At 42.3% G+C, this 17,623-nt stretch overlaps 1 protein-coding gene across 1 annotated transcript in view; it reads right to left on the reverse strand.

Moving 5' to 3' along the window:
• The window catches only part of ZC3H12B (zinc finger CCCH-type containing 12B), a 107,415-nt gene extending 92,911 nt beyond the window's left edge, over nucleotides 1-14,504 (reverse strand). Inside the window, exon 1 of the mRNA XM_032227880.1 lies at nucleotides 14,269-14,504. The gene's annotated coding sequence lies outside the window, so the exon portion shown is untranslated. The remainder of the gene's footprint in view (nucleotides 1-14,268) is intronic.
• Nucleotides 14,505-17,623: the final 3,119 nt, after the last annotated feature.

The following is a 17,623-nucleotide window of genomic DNA, read 5'->3' on the forward strand; positions in this document are numbered from 1 at the left end:
CGGATAGCATTGCAGACAAATTGGGACTGACGGGCACATGTACAGTGGGGCAAAAAAGTATTTAGTGAGCCACCAATTGTGCAAGTTCTCCCACTTAAAAAGATGAGAGAAGCCTGTAATTGACATCATCAGTAGACCTCAACTATGAGAGACAAAATGAGAAAACAAATCCAGACAATCACATTGTCTGATTTGGAAAGAATTTTTTTGCAAATTATGGTGGAAAATAAGTATTTGGTCAATATCAAAAGTTCATCTCAATACTGTATTATATCTCCTTTGTTGGCAATGGCAGAGGTCAAACGTTTTCTGTAAGTCTTCACAAGGTTGGCACACACTGTTGCTGATATGTTGGCCCATTCATCCATGCAGATCTCCTCTAGAGCAGTGATGTTTTGGGGCTGTAGCTGGGCAACACAGACTTTCAACTCCCTCCAAAGCTTTTCTATGGGGTTGAGATCTGGAGACTGGCTAGGTCACTCCAGGACCTTGAAATGCTTAAGAAGCCACTCCTTCGTTGCCCGGGTGGAGTGTTTGGGATCATTGTCATGCTGAAAGACCCAGCCACATTTCATCTTCAATGCCCTTGCTGATGGAAGGAGGTTTGCTCTCAAAATCTCATGATATGTGGCCCCATTCATTCTTTCCCGTACAAGGATCAGTCGTCCTGGTCCCTTTGCAGAGAAACAGCCCCAAAGCATGATGTTGCCACCCTCATGCTTCACAGTAGGTATGGTGTTCTTTGGATGCAACTCAGCATTCTCTCTCCTCCAAACACGTCGAGTTGTGTTTCTACCAAACAGTTCTACTTTGGTTTCATCTGACCATATGACATTCTCCCAATCCTCTTCTGGATCATCCAAATGCTCTCTAGCAAACTTCAGACGGCCCCGGACATGTACTGGCTTAAGCAGGGGGACACGTCTGGCACTGCAGGATCTGAGTCCCTGGCGGCGTAGTGTGTTACTGATGGTAGCCTTTGTTACATTGGTCCCAGCTCTCTGCAGGTCATTCACTAGGTCCCCCCCCCCTCGTGTGGTTCTGGGATTTTTGTGACATTTTGACCCCATGGGGTGAGATCTTACATGGAGCCCCAGATCAAGGGAGATTATAAGTGGTCTTGTATGTCTTCAATTTTCTAATTATTGCTCCCACAGTTGATTTCTTCACACCAAGCTGATTGCCTATTGCAGATTCAGTCTTCCCAGCCTGGTGCAGGTCTACAATTTTGTTTCTGGTGTTCTTTGACAGCTCTTTGGTCTTCACCATAGTGGAGTTTGTTTGAGATTGTGAACAGGTGTCTTTTATACTGCTAACAAGTTCAAACTGGTGCCATTAATACAGGTAATGAGTGGAGGACAGAGGAGCCTCTTAAAGAAGAAGTTACAGGTCTGTGACAGCCAGAAATCTTGCTTGTTTGTAGGTGACCAAATACTTATTTTCTACCATAATTTGCAAAAATTTCTTTCCAAATCAGACAATGTGATTGTCTGGATTTGTTTTCTCATATTGTCTCTCATAGTTGAGGTCTACCTATGATATCAATTACAGGCCTCTCTCATCTTTTTAAGTGGGAGAACTTGCACAATTGGTGGCTCACTAAATACTTTTTTGCCCCACTGTAAATAGGCCTCCTTGAGGTCGATAAGACGTCAGGAGGTCTCCCTTGCGAATGCAGGTGAGAATGGACAACAGAGATTGCATCTTGAAGTTGCCTGTATGCTATATGCCTGTTGAGCCTCTTTAAATTCAAAATAGCTCTCCACCCTCCCAAGACCGTGGGAACCAGGAAGATGATGAAATAAAACCTGGTTCCCTCGTGACTCGGTGGCACTGGCTCTATGGCTTTGATGTCCATCAAGTGGCAAATCTCTGCTTCGATGAACCTCTTCTGGAGGGAGTTGTTTGAAGTGAAACACCAAATAAAGTGAGGAGATGGAGGAGATACAAATTCCAGAGTGAGTCCTAGATGGAGGGTCTGCAGAACCCACGTATCTATGGTGGTTGCCTCCCACTGAGTCATGAAGAACTGCAGACGACCACGAATGGGAGTGTTTAGGGAGTCACTTGGACTTCCTAAAGGGCCTATTGCTGGATCCTCTGAAGGATCTCCTGAAATAGGGACTGCTGCTGTTGCTGCCTGTCCTTATCCCTGAAGGACCATCTATCGTGGTAGCGATCAACTCCATGGGAGTAGCTTCACTCATACTGTTGGGCTGGGAACCCAGTGTCAGCTGCGCGAAATGGCTGCCGACCAGGGTAGGGAAACACCCTGCGGTCAAACTTCTTGGTGCTAGAGGGCAAGACTTTCTTTAGGCCTTTTTTTTCCACAAGGACTCGATCTAGTGCCTCTCCAAATAAGTTGTCTCCCTTAAAGGGAGCCAATGCCAACCTCCATTTAGATCTCATGTCGGCTTGCCAGTGTCTTAATCAAGCCAACCGATGGGGTGACATTAGCGGCCAAAGCCCGAGAAACGAACTTGACCCTGAGGTGTCAGCCAAGAACTCAGCGGCTGCAGCCAGCTTGTTAAGATCCTGGTGTAGCCTGGTGTCCTTGGGTGGAATTCTGGCCAAAATTTAACATAGCCACATCAAGGATGCCCTATTAAAGAATGAGGTGGTAGTAGTCGCCCTGATCGCCCAAGCTGAAGCTAGATAGGCTTTGCGAAAAGATGTTTCCGCCTTTTTATCTTCCACTTTCAAAGCCTCCATCACATCAGAGGGAACCAGAGCCGAGGATGTAAAGGTAGCTACTGGGGCATTTACCTTTGGCCACTGGATGAGATCCTCCAATTCTGGAGCTACAGTATAAAAATGCCTATCCGTACTACTGGGAGCTGCAGAGAAGCTAGGCTCAGCCCACTGACCCTGGATAACGTCAATGAACAATTTAGGGGACAGAATGGATTCTTGTGTGGCTGCAGGCTCAGTGAACAGCCAGCCGCTCACCTGTGTCATGTGGCTCCTTGCAGGGTGTAGTGGAATCGCCCATCCCCCCCCCAATTAGTGATGGCCCTAGCTTTGAATAGGAGACTTAAAGAGAGTTGGGTTGAACAAGCCAATGCTGGCTTGTCAGGCTCCAAGCTTGATAGCTCTTGATCCTTGATTTCTCCTTCCTCCAAGATGGAATCATTGCTGTGGTTGGGCTGTTGGGCAGTGTCATGATTCTCCATCACTGGTGGTTCCTGTCTGTTGGCAGTCGTGGTAGAAGAATAAGCAGTGCACTTGGACTTGAGATGAAAGGCAGCCTCTATGCCCTGGAGAATGGCCTCAGCGATGTAACCTCACATTTCTTTTTTAAATAGAGAACTGGTGTGTCCAGAAGGATGGACTGCAGCAGCAGGAGAGGGAATGGACGTAGAAGGAATTGGCTGCAGATGAGAATCAGTCGACATCCCTTCCATAGCAGGAAAGCAGTCAAAGGGAGCAAAGGACTCCTCAAAATAGGCTGGTTGCACAGGTGGAAGATTGGGTGCATCAAGTGATAAATCATGATGAATCTGGCTGGCACTGGTGAAGATGTCTGCACAGTCATAGACTTGCTGGACAGCAACGCGGCTGCCTTTTGGGCCTTGGCAAACTGTTTTTCAAGTGCCTTTTGGCGTCTGGAGGAAAGCTTATCTGCAGAATATGAGGACTTGGATGACGACAAATGCCAGGTCTTAGCCTTGGCCTTGCCAGGCTCAGGTTTGTTATCAGCCATATGTACTCGAGCAAGATGAAAAGGCCAAATTAAAGACAGCAGCCAGATGGTGCAATGTATAACAACCTACAGCCCTGGGATGTGACAAGTACTTGGACAGTAGCCCCGGAGATAGGAGATATAATGGTTGTGCCTACAGATGAATAGGCCCTCAAGAGCAAACAGCACCCCAGTCGACCAAGGGCTGTCAGGTAGGCTGCAAGAGGGAGCAGTTGGATAGAAAGGCTAACTAGGGAGCCAAGCGATGGAACTAATAAAAAGTCATTCTTAGGCTCTATGCAAGCAAACATGAGGGCCCAAAATAGATTCCCCTATGCAAGCAGATTGCTGGAATGAAGGAACCTTGCAAAATGGCAGCCGCACCTTTGTTAACAACAGTCCTGACAGAAGGAGGGCCCCAAAATGGCGGTTGGTAGAAGAACTGCTGCGGGGCGATCAGCCGAGGTGGCAAGATTCAGGTGCTGCTAGCCTTTTGCAAAGGCACTGGATCATTTAGAGTTGCACCCCAGCAACTTGGCTACAATTGCCCTTCGTGTCTCGTCGCAGAGAAATTTGAAGCTGACAGCCTCACAAAATGGCGGATGACACAGCTAAAAATGGCTCCTGAAGGTCAGGTGGCAAGGCACGGCAAAAAACAGCCCCAAATGGCGGGAAACACGATTCGGCAGATCGTGAATCCAAAGGAGTTCCCTCTGCCTCGCTATGGCCAGTACTGAAATGAATCATTGTTGGCGCTTGAAAGCGAGTAGTGCAGCTGGGAAGCAATCAATTAGCCGAATCGTCTCCAGCAAGTGGTTAGGAAGAAGCCTGACGAAGGCTTAAGTGGAACGGCCACCAGCTATATGGCAACCATTCAGAAGCTCCGATGGTGTTTTCGGGAATCCTTGCTGAAGGCTGATGTTATAGATGTTCTCCTGTTTGTTTGAAGACTTCAGCATAGATTTATTCCAAACCTTTGTCTGTTAACCTAGAGAGTGAGTGAAAATACGTCTATTTGGGCTTAGACTGAATTAAGAACTGGCTCCAGTCAAGCCAAGGAGACATGTCCAAACAATTCAAACTCAGTCTCTGGGCTAATAGGCAGAAGTTATAACCCATGCATGGAGTCTCCAAGCAGCGCACAGGAGAAAGATCTGTTTTTTAAATTATAAATAAAAAATTGGTTCTCAAAGTTAAAATACATGATATTGAGAGCATTTTAAAATGCTGGAATTAAAGTCCCAAATTTCTTTTTATAAATATTGCCCAATTATTGGATTTAAAAATTTCTTTTTACGAGGGAGGAGCCAATGTCACGACGAGATAGTTGTGTGGTCTCAATGCTCTGAGACCACAGCCAATACTTTTGCCACTGGGTGGTCCCAACGGACCTAAACCGTCCCGAAGACAGTGAACAGGAAGGTTACGTCTTGCTGATCTCAGGGATATCGCAAAATCCTCGAAAGAAGCAAGAGAAGATCTTCAAGACAGTGACAAAAATTCCAGCCACAAGGCTGACAAAGTCAGGGCGGCCCAAAAGGGAAGGATATGGAAAGAGAAAGTGTTTTCAGCTGGTGAGGAATTTTTATTGTTTTAAAAAAGAGTCTGCCTACAAAAACTTAAAAACCAATTTAAATTATAGAATAGAAGAACCAAGCGGCGGAATTGAATTTGGAATGGTTTTGGACAGTGGTTATCATACTTTTTAAATGTTAATTACATGGATCGAATCTATGCAAGCCTTTTGAAACGGATGGACTAAGTTTTCTTCTTTCTTTGTGACTCTCTGTAACATACAGATTAAAGTTTTCCTCTTTATCTCTGTGGCTATTTACAAAAAGAAACTCTTTAAGAGTGTTCCATATTCAAAATGGAACGTTTCTTCTTTTCTTTTCTTTCACGGATTGCTGACTTGGCACCCCAAGGCTTTGTTTTGGCTACACACTGATAATGAACGCACAAATGTCCCTTTGAAATTTGACCAGAGAGGAGAAATCTTTTAAGCTAGGGTTGCTGTGTTTGTCACAATGATGCAATACCCAGAAAACATAGAGGTCTTGACTTTGCAAGATATACTTTCAGAACGACAGAAAATATTAAATAAAGAAGAGAAACAATTGGAATACTTAGAGCACATAACAAGGAAATATGATGAAAAAATTGAAAATGTTCATCAAATGCAAAACGGGGTGATTGAAATTCAAAACACCAAAGTGGAAAATGAATATAAAGAGACCAAATTTGCTGATATCTATGGTAATTGGTTTGTTCCTGACAATGGAAAGAATGGAATACAGAAAGAGAAATTAAATGGAGAGGAAATCTACTTCAAGGGCCAAGAGATAGAAGAAGATAAAATTAAAGAACCTATAGACTTAAAGAAAGAAATTCCACTAGCAAAAGTTTTCATAACACTGCTGACAATCAAAGACAAACTGAATAAGGAAACAGAAAGAGGGCATCAAGATTATATGAGAGATCTTGTAAGCAAGGAGTTGCTAAGAGAAGTCCATACAAAGCTGATCAAGAAGATGACTAGAGGATTGAGACCACAAATGGCAGAAGATATGAGATTGTTTTATTATTGGAAAGATACAGTTTGATAGATGGAAGAATATAACTTAAAACTAATTAAACTTAGTGAAACTTAGTAATAATAGATATAATTAAATAAATAATTGATAATGATAATAATGTATGCAATGTGTTGTGTTATGGTAAGTAATAATGGATATGAATATTGAATGGTACTCATGAAAAGAGGATTAGAAATCCTTTTGGATTATATACAAAGTTTAATAAAAAAGAACTAAATAAGATATAGTTAAGTTTTTATTATTAGGGGGAAATGTTATGATACAGGATATAGTCAAATAAAGGAGGGATAATGATGACAACCTTTATATAGGTATAGGTACAATATAAGGAAACTGGATGAAAATTACAAATAGTGATCTCGGAAGGAGGATTAGAAAGGTTTGTTACTAAATATTATGGATGTTTAGCTAGAACAGAACATAAGGATTCAGTGTTACTGAAGGATTTTAGAAATATTAAATGAAATGCCAGTATATGGTTATGTATTAAATCTGGGTATATTTTATGAAGGACGTTCAAAAAATTATAGTCAAATAAAAATTGGAGGTATAAGGGTAACATGTATAAATATCTGAGTTAAAATACTATGGCAGAAGATACAAGATTATTTTGTTATTGGAAAGATACAAGTTGATAGATGGAAGAATATAGTGGCAGTCCCAATCCTGCAGGAGGAGGCTGTGCGCGGAGCAGGGAGGCAAAACTCGACGGGTCCAACTGAATTTCCCTTAGATCCTAGTAAATTGCTGGAGATCCAGAATGAGCAACCTTTCATGATCGATTTGAGTCAGAAAAACTGGGGATTCCTGGTGCCAGGGGGGCGTTGCCCAAAGAGCTTATCTGACTCAATCCAATCACGAGAGGATAAGGTCAACCCATTCTGGATACTCCTCCCCCCTCGCTATGGAGAACTAGTTAAACTTAGTGAAATTTAGTAATAATAGATTTCGAATTTGTCACCCCTGAGGAAGTGGACAAGGCCATGGGAGCAATGAGTGCCTCCACCTGTTTATTGGACCTGTGCCCCTCCTGGCTGGTTTCGACCAGCAGAGAGGTGACATGAGGCTGGCACCAGACGATTACTAACGCATCTTTGCAGGAGGGGTCTTTCCCACAACCATTAAAGGAAGCAGTGGTAAGATCCCTCCTCAAGAAGCCTTCCCTGGACCCAGCTAGTTTGAAAAACTATCGTCCTGTCTCCAACCTTCCTTTTTTAGGGAAGGTTGTTGAGAAGGTGGTGGCGCTTCAACTCCGATGGACTTTGAATGAAGCGGATTATCTAGACTCCTTTCAGTCTGGTTTCAGGCCTGGGTACAGCACGGAAACCGCTTTGGTCGCACTGACCGATGATCTCTGGCGGGCTAGGGATAGAGGACATTCCTCTATCCTGGTGCTTCTTGACCTCTCAGCGGCCTTCGATACCATCGACCATGGTATCCTTCTGCGACGGCTGGAGGAGGTGGGAGTGAGAGGCTGGCAGCTTTGCGTTTTGCTCTATGAGAAGACAAGGGACGAGGAGGATGGGGACAGGGAGCCTGCCCACCCCTCCCCAACTGGCGCCAACTCCCACAGCCATCTCAGACTTTCGGACTTTCTACATTCTTCCGGGCCCCGCAGGAGAGAAGAGTGGAAGGGAGAAACCCTTCCCTCCCAAACTATTACCCACCCCAGCCACTTTGAACTTGCGCTGACCGCCTTTGCGGATTTAAGAACTGCGTTTTTAGCCTGTTTGTTGAGTGTATGAATGTATGAATGTGAGAGAGAATGTGCCCACTTTTAACTTAATTAATTATTATATTGTATTGTATTTTAATGATTATTGTGGGGTGTGCATGAGAAGAGTGTCTGATTGGTGCATATGAGAGGACCGGGAGTCCTCTCCACCGAGTGCAGAAGCAGAAGTGGATGGGGGCCCAGATTCGCCTCCCGTCCTCTGACAGGTCGCAGTTGGTGTTGGTGGGGGGCAAAGGTCGACCCCTAGGCCCCTTAAATGTGATGTGCCACAGGGTTCGGTCTTGTCCCCCCTCCTATTTAACATCTACATGAAGCCGCTGGGTGAGATCATACGACAGCACGGGGTTAAGTACCAACAATATGCAGATGATACGCAACTGTATCTTTCTGCCCCGTGCCAGCTCAGTGTAGCGGCGGACGTGATGTGCCGATGCCTGGAAGCTGTCAGGATCTGGATGGGGGTGAACAAACTTGTACTCAATCCTGATAAGACTGAGTAGCTTTGGATGTTGCCCCCGAAGGACAGCCCAGACAGTCCATCCTTGCTCCTGGGGGGTGAAAACTTACACCCCTCAGAGAAGGCCCGCAATTTGGGGGTCCTCCTGGATTCACAGCTGACACTGGAACACCATCTGTCGGCTGTGACCAGGGGGGCCTTTGCCTAGGTTCACCTGGTACACCAATTGCGGCCCTATTTGGATCGGGAGGCACTTCAAACAGTCACTCACGCCCTTGTCACCTCAAGGCTAGATTACTGCAACGCACTCTACATGGGGCTACCCTTGAAAAGCGTTCGGAGACTGCAGCTGGTCCAGAATGCAGCCGCGCGAGCGATATTGGGTGTACCGAGGTACACCCACATTACACTTGTCCTCCGCGAGCTGCACTGGCTACCAATTGGTCTCCAGACGCAATTCAAGGTGTCGGTTATTACCTTTAAAGCCCTACATGGCTTACGGCTAGCGTACCTGCGAGACCGCCTACTGCCACATACCTCCCTGAGGTTGGTGAGATCCCACAGGGTGGGCCTCCTTCAGATGTCGTCAATCAGACAATGTTGGCTGGCAGCTCCCCAGAGGAGAGCCTTCTCTGTGGCTGCTCCTATCCTTTGGAATGAGCTACCCTCTGAGATCCAGACCTTACCCACTCTCATGGCCTTCAGGAAAGCTGTTAAAACCTGGCTATTCCAGCAGGCCTGGGGCTGTTGACCTCACTGTTGAGGTCCAGCCCCGATCAGAACAAATGCATGTGTGGTAATTTTAAATCTGTCTTTCCTTTTTTATTATCCCTTCTTCCTTCTTTTTGTAAGCCGCCCGGAGTCCTTCGGGATTGGGCGGCCTATAAATTTTATTAATAAATAAATAAATAAATAGGAGGTGGAATGGATAGTTCTGAAATTAGACTGTGGGAAAGGATAGAGTTGGGAGGAAAAGCTAGATTGCATAGTCAAATAGAGGGAATAAAATACATAAGGGACAATTATGGGAGGAAAACTAAAAAGAAAATAAGATTGGACGTGGGTAAGGGATGATGGATAAGGCAAAATAGAGTAAAATAATAGTTTTATGAATATATTTCAATAATGTGTATTAATATTAGAACTTTAAAGGTTGGATTATTATTTTAGCAGTGTGACAAATATCAGGAAATATTTTAACATAGATGGATATGAAGAATTGGAAAAATAGATTTTGAATGACTGTACTACTAAATATGTATAAAAATATGAACAAAAGTGGATGGCTAGAACTTAACAATAAGTGATTAGGTGTATGTGTGTGTATGTATGTGTGTGTACGTATGTGTATGTGTGTGTGTATGTATGTATGTATGTATGTATGTGTGTGTAACTATCAGCACAAATTTAAAAAAAAACATTATATATATATATATGTATGTATGTATGTATGTATGTGTGTGTGTAAACTTAAACATGTGCATTAATAGAAGAATTATATGGATTGAAGAACTGGAAAGAATATGAATTGAAGTACCTTAAATCTATACATGATTGTGATTGATACTAAAACTATATAAGGAGATATTGAATAAATGAAGAATGAAGGATGGACCTTTGATTTAATTAAGGAAATATGAACAACAAAATAGGTGGTAAACATGTCTTTGAATATTATAGCGATATGAAAGGGGAGGGTTAAGGGGGATAGAAAATAGTAGGGAATAATAATTATATATCAATATGTTAAGATATACAAAAGTACAGAAAGATGGTTCAGAAATGAAAGGTGATAATAAAAGGCATGTATAAACATTATGAAATAATGGAAATGAAATGTAATATTTAGGAATAATAAGACTATATGAAATGTATGTTACCCAGTTACCACACCATTCATGCACTGATATAGAGAGAGATTATAAAAAATAAAAATTTGGTTGGGGAAAAAAATTGTCTTTAGATAATTAAAATGAATATTAGCTGAGATAATTTTATTGATTATATTGCTCACTCAGTGAACTTTTGGCTATTGTTATACTGTTTTATCTTTTATTGTAAACAGACTCAGGAACTACAGGAAGTCCTTGACTTGCAACAGCTCATTTAGTGACCGTTCAAAGTTACAACAGCACTGAAAAATGACGTACAGCACTTATGACTGTTGCAGTATCCGCATCGTCATGTGATCAAAATTCAGATACTTGGCAACTGTCTCATATTTATGACAGTTGCGGTCAACTGGGAAACCAGATTCACTTAACAACTCTGGCAAGGAAGGTCGTAAAATGGGGAAAAATTCACTTAATTGTTTTACTTAGCAACATAAATTTTGGGGTCAATTGTGGTCATAAGTTGTGGACTACCTGTGTTTCTTTTTTCTGGTTGAAAAGTGGTTTTATACTTTACATTTATGAGAGTAATAATTAAATTTATATGCTGCCTGACTCCCAGCAATTCTGGGTCACTTTACAAAGATTCTATTTTGAAAAGGCAATCTATTGAGAATGCTGTGGTATAACCAGTATAATTAATACTTGTTAATAAACCTACTTTCACTTTTGTCTGTTCAAACAATTTTATAGCCAAAGAAGCTGTTAATTTCAGAATTCACTGCCTTTAAGCAAAGATGCCATGGAATAATATGCAAGAATGCCCAATACTGAGAAATAAGTTTCTAGGAGTCATGCTACATATCCAGGGAACATCTTCTTACAAAAGGCACTCTCCACCAACCTAGGGTTTCTTTTGTGTTCTTGGCCTGCTGATGTTACTACCCTGCACTTCCTAACCACTCCTGTTATAATAGAGAATAATAGAGTTGGAAGGGACCTTGTAGGTCATCTAATCAAAACCCTAATCCAACACCCCCCACCTGAAGCTATACAAACTGATAATGGTCATTCAGTAACACTAGCGGCTTTTAATCCTGGTTGCAAGCCAACCTAGGGATGAAAGCTCTGCACAAATGAAATAAAGATAAATACATGTAGTCCTCGACTTACGACCACAACTGAGCCCAAAATTTCTGTTGCTAAGTAAGACATTTGTTAAAAGAGTTTTTCCCCATTTAACAATCTTTCTTGCCACAGTTGTTAAGAGAATCACTGCAGTTGATAAGTTAGGAACATGGTTGGTAGTGAATTGTGCTTCCACATTGACTTTGCTTGTTAGAAGATGGCAAAAGGTAATCATATAATCTTCGGATACATCAACGGTCGTAAGTATGAACCAGTTGCCAATCATCTGAATTTTGATCCCATGATCAGGGGGATGCTTCAAAGTTGTAACGATGAAAAATGATTGTAAATCATTTTTTCTTAATGCTGTTGTAACTTTGAATGGTCACTAAATGAACTGTTGTAAGTCAAGGACTAGTTGCATTTGGTTGTTCCTTTTTATCTCTTATTCTAGATATGGTTCTTGCTGGAAGCTAGTACTAGTATCTTCGAGTCCAAAATTTCTGTTGCTAAGTGAGACATTTATTAAGAGAGTTTAGCCCTATTTTACAACCTTTCTTGCCACAGTTATTAAGTGAATCACTGCAGTTGTTAAATTAGTAATATGGTTGTTAAGTGAATCTGACTGCCCCATTGACTTTGCTTGTGAGAATGCGGCAAAAGGTGATCACATGACCCCAAGATACTGCAACCGTCATAAATATGAGTCGGTTGCCAGATGACTGAATTTTGATCACATGACCATGGAGATGCTGCAATGGTTGTGTGTGGAAAAATGGTCATTATTTTCAGTGTAACTTTGAATGGTCACTAAATGAACTGTTGTAAGTTGAGGACTACCTATATATTTTAAATTGTTTAAATTGTGATTTTTTAAAAAATTGTTGTGAGCCGCCCAGTGTTACTTTTGCAAGAGGGGAGGCTATATAATGTATTTTTCAGAGTATAAAATGCATCAATATTTTGAAGAGGCAAATTTTAAAAAAAAGTTTTTGCAAACCTCCCAAAAATGACCTGTTTTTCGCAAAAACGGGCCCAATTTTTGGCAAAAAAAATGGGGGCATGTCTAGCCTTTAAGAGGCTTGGCCCATTTTCTGTCAAAAAAAGGGCATGCATAGCCTTTAGGAGGCTTATAGAATACTGCTGGGAGGGAAGCAAAAAATGGCCCGTTTTTGTAAATTTTTGCCCACCCCAGCCCCCAGGACCCCTCTGGAAGCCTCATGTATGCACATTTTGGTGAAGAAGGTGGGGATTCGGGAGGCAAAAAATGCTGTATACAGTGTATAAGACGCACCCAGATTTTCACCCTCTTTTTTAAGGGACAAAGGTGTGTCTTATACTCCAAAAAATACAGTAAATCAAATCAATGCAATGCAATCAACCAACACAATGCATACAACCAAACCAGGCATATCAATGGCAAGATTTCAATCCAATAAAGAATACAAACTGACAGCAAACCACATTCCTTACTAGCACTGATGTTGTTACCTAGTTTGGGTAATGAAATGTCTGCACGAAAACAAACAAGCTCAGAGAGCACGGAGAACGCCTCCTTTCAACCTTGAGTTACAAATATTCTTCTTTATGGGTCCAATATATGGGCGTCAAATGCTTCAGACAGCAGCAAACCAATGCAATCAGTGGATATATGAATGCAATCAATGAATGCCCAAGGAAGACCCACCAAAGGCTAGGTCTCATTTTGGAACCCTGGGTTTCCTCCTGACAGTTCCCCCACCAGGGATTGAAGCCACTTCACGGCCTCCATCATAAGCCAGACGTTGAAAACCTGGACTTCAAACCCAACATTGGTTTCTTTTATGACGAATTCCTCTCTGGCTTTTAAAATTTTTATATATATTTTTCAGAGACATAAAGTACAGGTAGTCGTAGACACAATTGAACCCCAAATTTGCTAAGTGAGACATTTCCTAAGTGAGCTTTGCCCCATCTTACAACCTTTCTTGCCACAGTTGTTAAGAAATCATGGCAGTTACATGTTTGTTAATAGCAGTTAGACTTAGACTTAGCAGTTAGACTTATATACCGCTTCATAGGGCTTTCAGACCTCTCTAAGCGGTTTACAGAGTCAGCATATCGCCCCCACAATCTGGGTCCTCATTTCACCCACCTCGGAAGGATGGAAGGCTGAGCAGGTGAGATTTGAACCGCTGAACTGCAGATAACTGCAGATAACAGTCAGCTGAAGTGGCCTGCAGTACTGCACCCTAACCACTGCGCCACCTCGGCTCGTTAAGCTTGTTAAGTTACATGTTTGTTAAGTGAATCTGATTTATCCATTGACATTGCTTGTAAGAAAGTTGCAAAAGGAGATCACATGATCCTGGAACCCTACAACCGTCATAAATGTGAGTCAGTTGCCAACTGTCTGAATTTGGATCATGTGACCATAAGGATCGGTTGTAAGTGTGAAAAATGATCATGTTCCTTTTTTCAGTGATGTTGTCACTTTGAACGGTCACTAAATTACCTGTTGTAACTCGAGGACTACTTATACTGATAAAAAATTCGTCAACTGGGGCCTCCCCTAGAGGAAAACCAGGATATCAACTCAATTCTCGGAAGGGGAAGGGGAAAAAAGAGGGGGTGAACCACCACCTCCCCCTTCTTCCACGAAGACAACACTGCGATCTCAGCGATCCCAGCCAGATCCGGAAGAGCCCCCCCCCCTCCATCTCCGCTGTTTTAAATCTCTGGGACTCTATAAGGTAGACTGCCCCTGCATTGGGAAACTCTCCCGGCCTGGGCCATGAGAGCTTAGAAGAACAGCAACACCCGCTTCCTCCAGCCACAGAGCCCCCTGCCCTCCTCACCGGGCCTCCTCGCCGATGCAGCTGCCCGCTCAGGATCTGCCGGCGGCGTCTCCGCTTGGGGGGGGGGGGGGGTCGTGGTGGCCGCTCCCGCTCAGCGGCATCCACACATGAGGACGGCCGCAGAAGAGACTTAGCAGCCGGAATGCGAAGCGGCTCCGGAATTTGAGAAGACGCGCCGCCAACGGCGATCTCCAACTGAGGCGGCTTGGATACTAGGCCGCCCGGGCGCCGTCGCTAGGCAACCGCGGCCCCGCCCTCCCCGACGGATTTGCTGAGGCTGCCGGGCCGAAGGAGGCTGGCCCTGGCCGCGCATGAGCGCTGGTTTGCTCTGCCCGCCAGCTGGAGCGGGTGGTCGGTGGGTTTTGGGAACTTGGGTAGAGCCTACACGTGTTGTGGTGGTGCTGGATTAGTTGGCCTGGTTAAGGGGTGTAGCCTATGATAAATGCTCTTGATAGTCGGCAAGTGATTTATTTGCTTTCATAGGATTGGTTTCCATTTTTATTTTAATGTTTATAATTTTAATGTTTATAATTTATATTTTTTTATCTTTGATGATATTCCCTCCCCCCCATGTGTCTTGGTTTTTTAAAATAAAGTAGTGAAATATAGCAACAGAAAATATGATAAAGTGTAACCCATGAAATGCTGATTAAATCAAAAGAAAATATACAAAATGGGGATGAGGGATTGAAATGAAGAAAGTAAAAATTTATCCATAAAGGATCAAGATAAGAGTCCTTTAACATTACTCACTCTAATCGTATAGACCAACAGTTTGTGATTTTTTAAAAATATCATTCATTGTCAGCCATTTGGAGTGTTGACATACACAAGGGTGGTGGCACATTTCTTTATATTGCAAAGTTCATGTGCTTTTTTGCAAGATGTTTTATCAATAATTATGGCTTATAGAAATTGCCTGATATTTCATGTTACTCATCTCTAGTCCATATGACACTTTAATACAAATATATATTTTACATGCTGTATTTGTAAACCATTGGACTGTAAATATGTAAACTTCCAATCATATTTTTTATATGTTGCATTTTTATCTATCCCTTAGCCCAAACCACCTCACAGTGGTTTGACTTCAGCAGCAAAGTGGTGAACGCCTATCCGACTCGGTCATCCTCAAACCCTCACAGCTTCAATCTCAAACTGTCTACTGTGGACCTCACTCCATTCTTAAGAGTCCATAAAGGGGGGGGGGGGTGCATAAGTGCACCAGTGTGCGTACTGTCCCTGTCTTACTGTCGCCATTTATCTGTATTTACTTCCTTTGTTCATGTTTATGTTCATACCTATACTTGTTATCTTGAACATGTTTGACAAATAAATAAAATAAAAAATAAATAAGTAGTGTTTTGTCTCAGGGATAAAACTAAGATAAAGCCACCCAGAGTCACTTAGTTGAGTTGGGCAATAATAGAAATCAAACAAACAAACAAATATAAAATCAACAAAAATAAGATGAAATTAATAAAATCAAATTTAAATAACATTCTTGGTTTGAGCTGACTCGAAGTCACTGGAACCTCTGTGGTTAGCGACTGAATTTAGGTTTTCTCCAAACCTAACTTTTTTAGCTGTTACATTTAATTATAATAATTCTTGACTTATGAATCTGTTGCTGTGGCCATTTGAAGTTATAATAAATTTTCCCCAAAAGCTACTTAACAACCCACTTCCAAAATTCTGACTGCTGCCTCCCCTAAAGTCCAGCCGGCATTTAAAGCTGTTTGCAGCTTCCCATAGCCACATGACTGATTTATATTTTTGTTGAAATTTGTACTTTCACTTTTCAGCAAAACATAGTGAACAGTGAATTCAACAATCGTAGCGTGTGCATTACAACCATTGCAAAAAAGGTAAAATTGGGTTGTCACTGCGTGACCTGCTTTACGACCATTATAGGTAGTTTCCATTATCATGAATCAAGGACTCTTGATTACAGAGACTAAACAAACAGGTTTGCCTTTTTTTACATTTGTTTATTGTTAATGTAGGAACACTAGGAAGTTAAAACATACCCTTCTAGAAAAATGAAGTATCCTGGGAAATATTGAAAAGGCAGAATATTATATTTTCCTGGATAACAAATGGAGAAACATGTTTTAGGTAGGAAACTCTTAATAGCCCCCACCTTTGTCAATGGACCATTAAAATGCCTGAGCCAGTCTACATAACAAAGATCTCCCCCTCCGGCTCCAGGGTGATGGGATTAAGGCATGATAGTATTAGCCCTTTACCCATCTCACCACATGTCACCTGGGAGGATTGCCTCAGCCAGCAGGACAAACAGGCTTGGATCTCAGCACAGCCTACAAAGTTGCCCCTGCACTGCTCCCTGGGAGATTCACCACCAATCAGAATGCATTTCTTACCCAGGAATGGGAAGCTCTGGGGTGGGGCCCAACAGAGGGCATTAAACCAGGAACTTTCAGCATCTTGCTCTCTTTTCTTCTTCACCCAACATCTGGAAGCATGAGATCCCCCTTTTCTGTTCAGGAGCTCAAGCGATGTGATCCTGTCCACCATTAAACCATCTTTCCAAGCAGCCTCCATGTTTCCAGTGTCGTTCTCTCCACTTGGAACTGAACTCAGAAGGACATTTCTTCCAACAATTATAAATGCACAAATGCTCTGAAATGCAAAATACCCAGGAAATAGAGCAGGTCCACATATGGACAAATGTGAGACTCACCCCATTGAGAACTGAAATGCTGACAGAATCTCAACATCATGAGAGAAGGGAGCCCTATGCTACACATTAGAGCTTAGCAACCAGCCGCACATCGATTAATGATCCATTTATTATCCTGCACATTTATATGCAATAGTTATTTATTCAAATGTTTTATGTGACTGAAAATTGCCAGGGAAGCTGATTCAAAACAGATTAAACAGCAGCCACAAACAATTCATTCAAGTTTAATCAATGACAACTTTAAATTTGTTGTGTATGTCTTATTGTATTTTACAAACTGCACAGATGGGACAGCTATTGAACAATGCAAAAAACAACAATTTGGGAAATAAATACCTAAACCGCCATTAAATGAGGCAAAGGAACAAAAAAATTGAAGAGAACAGAGAAAAGATTTCTACTACTAGAAAAACAAGGTAGATTTATTGATTGGTTGTAAACTGCTATGAAGAATCAGTTTGGTATAGTGTTTAAGACACTAGGCTAGAACTCAGGAAACTAAATTTTAGTCCTACCTTTGGCACAAAACCAGCCTCGTGACCTTGTTGGGCCAGTCACTCTCTCTTAGCCCTAAGAAGGAGGCAATGGCAAACCATTTCTGAAAAACAATAAGAAAAATGCAGGGACTTTTCCAAGCCATCTCCA

This window comes from Thamnophis elegans, chromosome 12 (assembly GCF_009769535.1).
Source record: "Thamnophis elegans isolate rThaEle1 chromosome 12, rThaEle1.pri, whole genome shotgun sequence".
In the NCBI taxonomy this organism is placed as follows: Eukaryota; Metazoa; Chordata; class Lepidosauria; order Squamata; family Colubridae; genus Thamnophis; species Thamnophis elegans.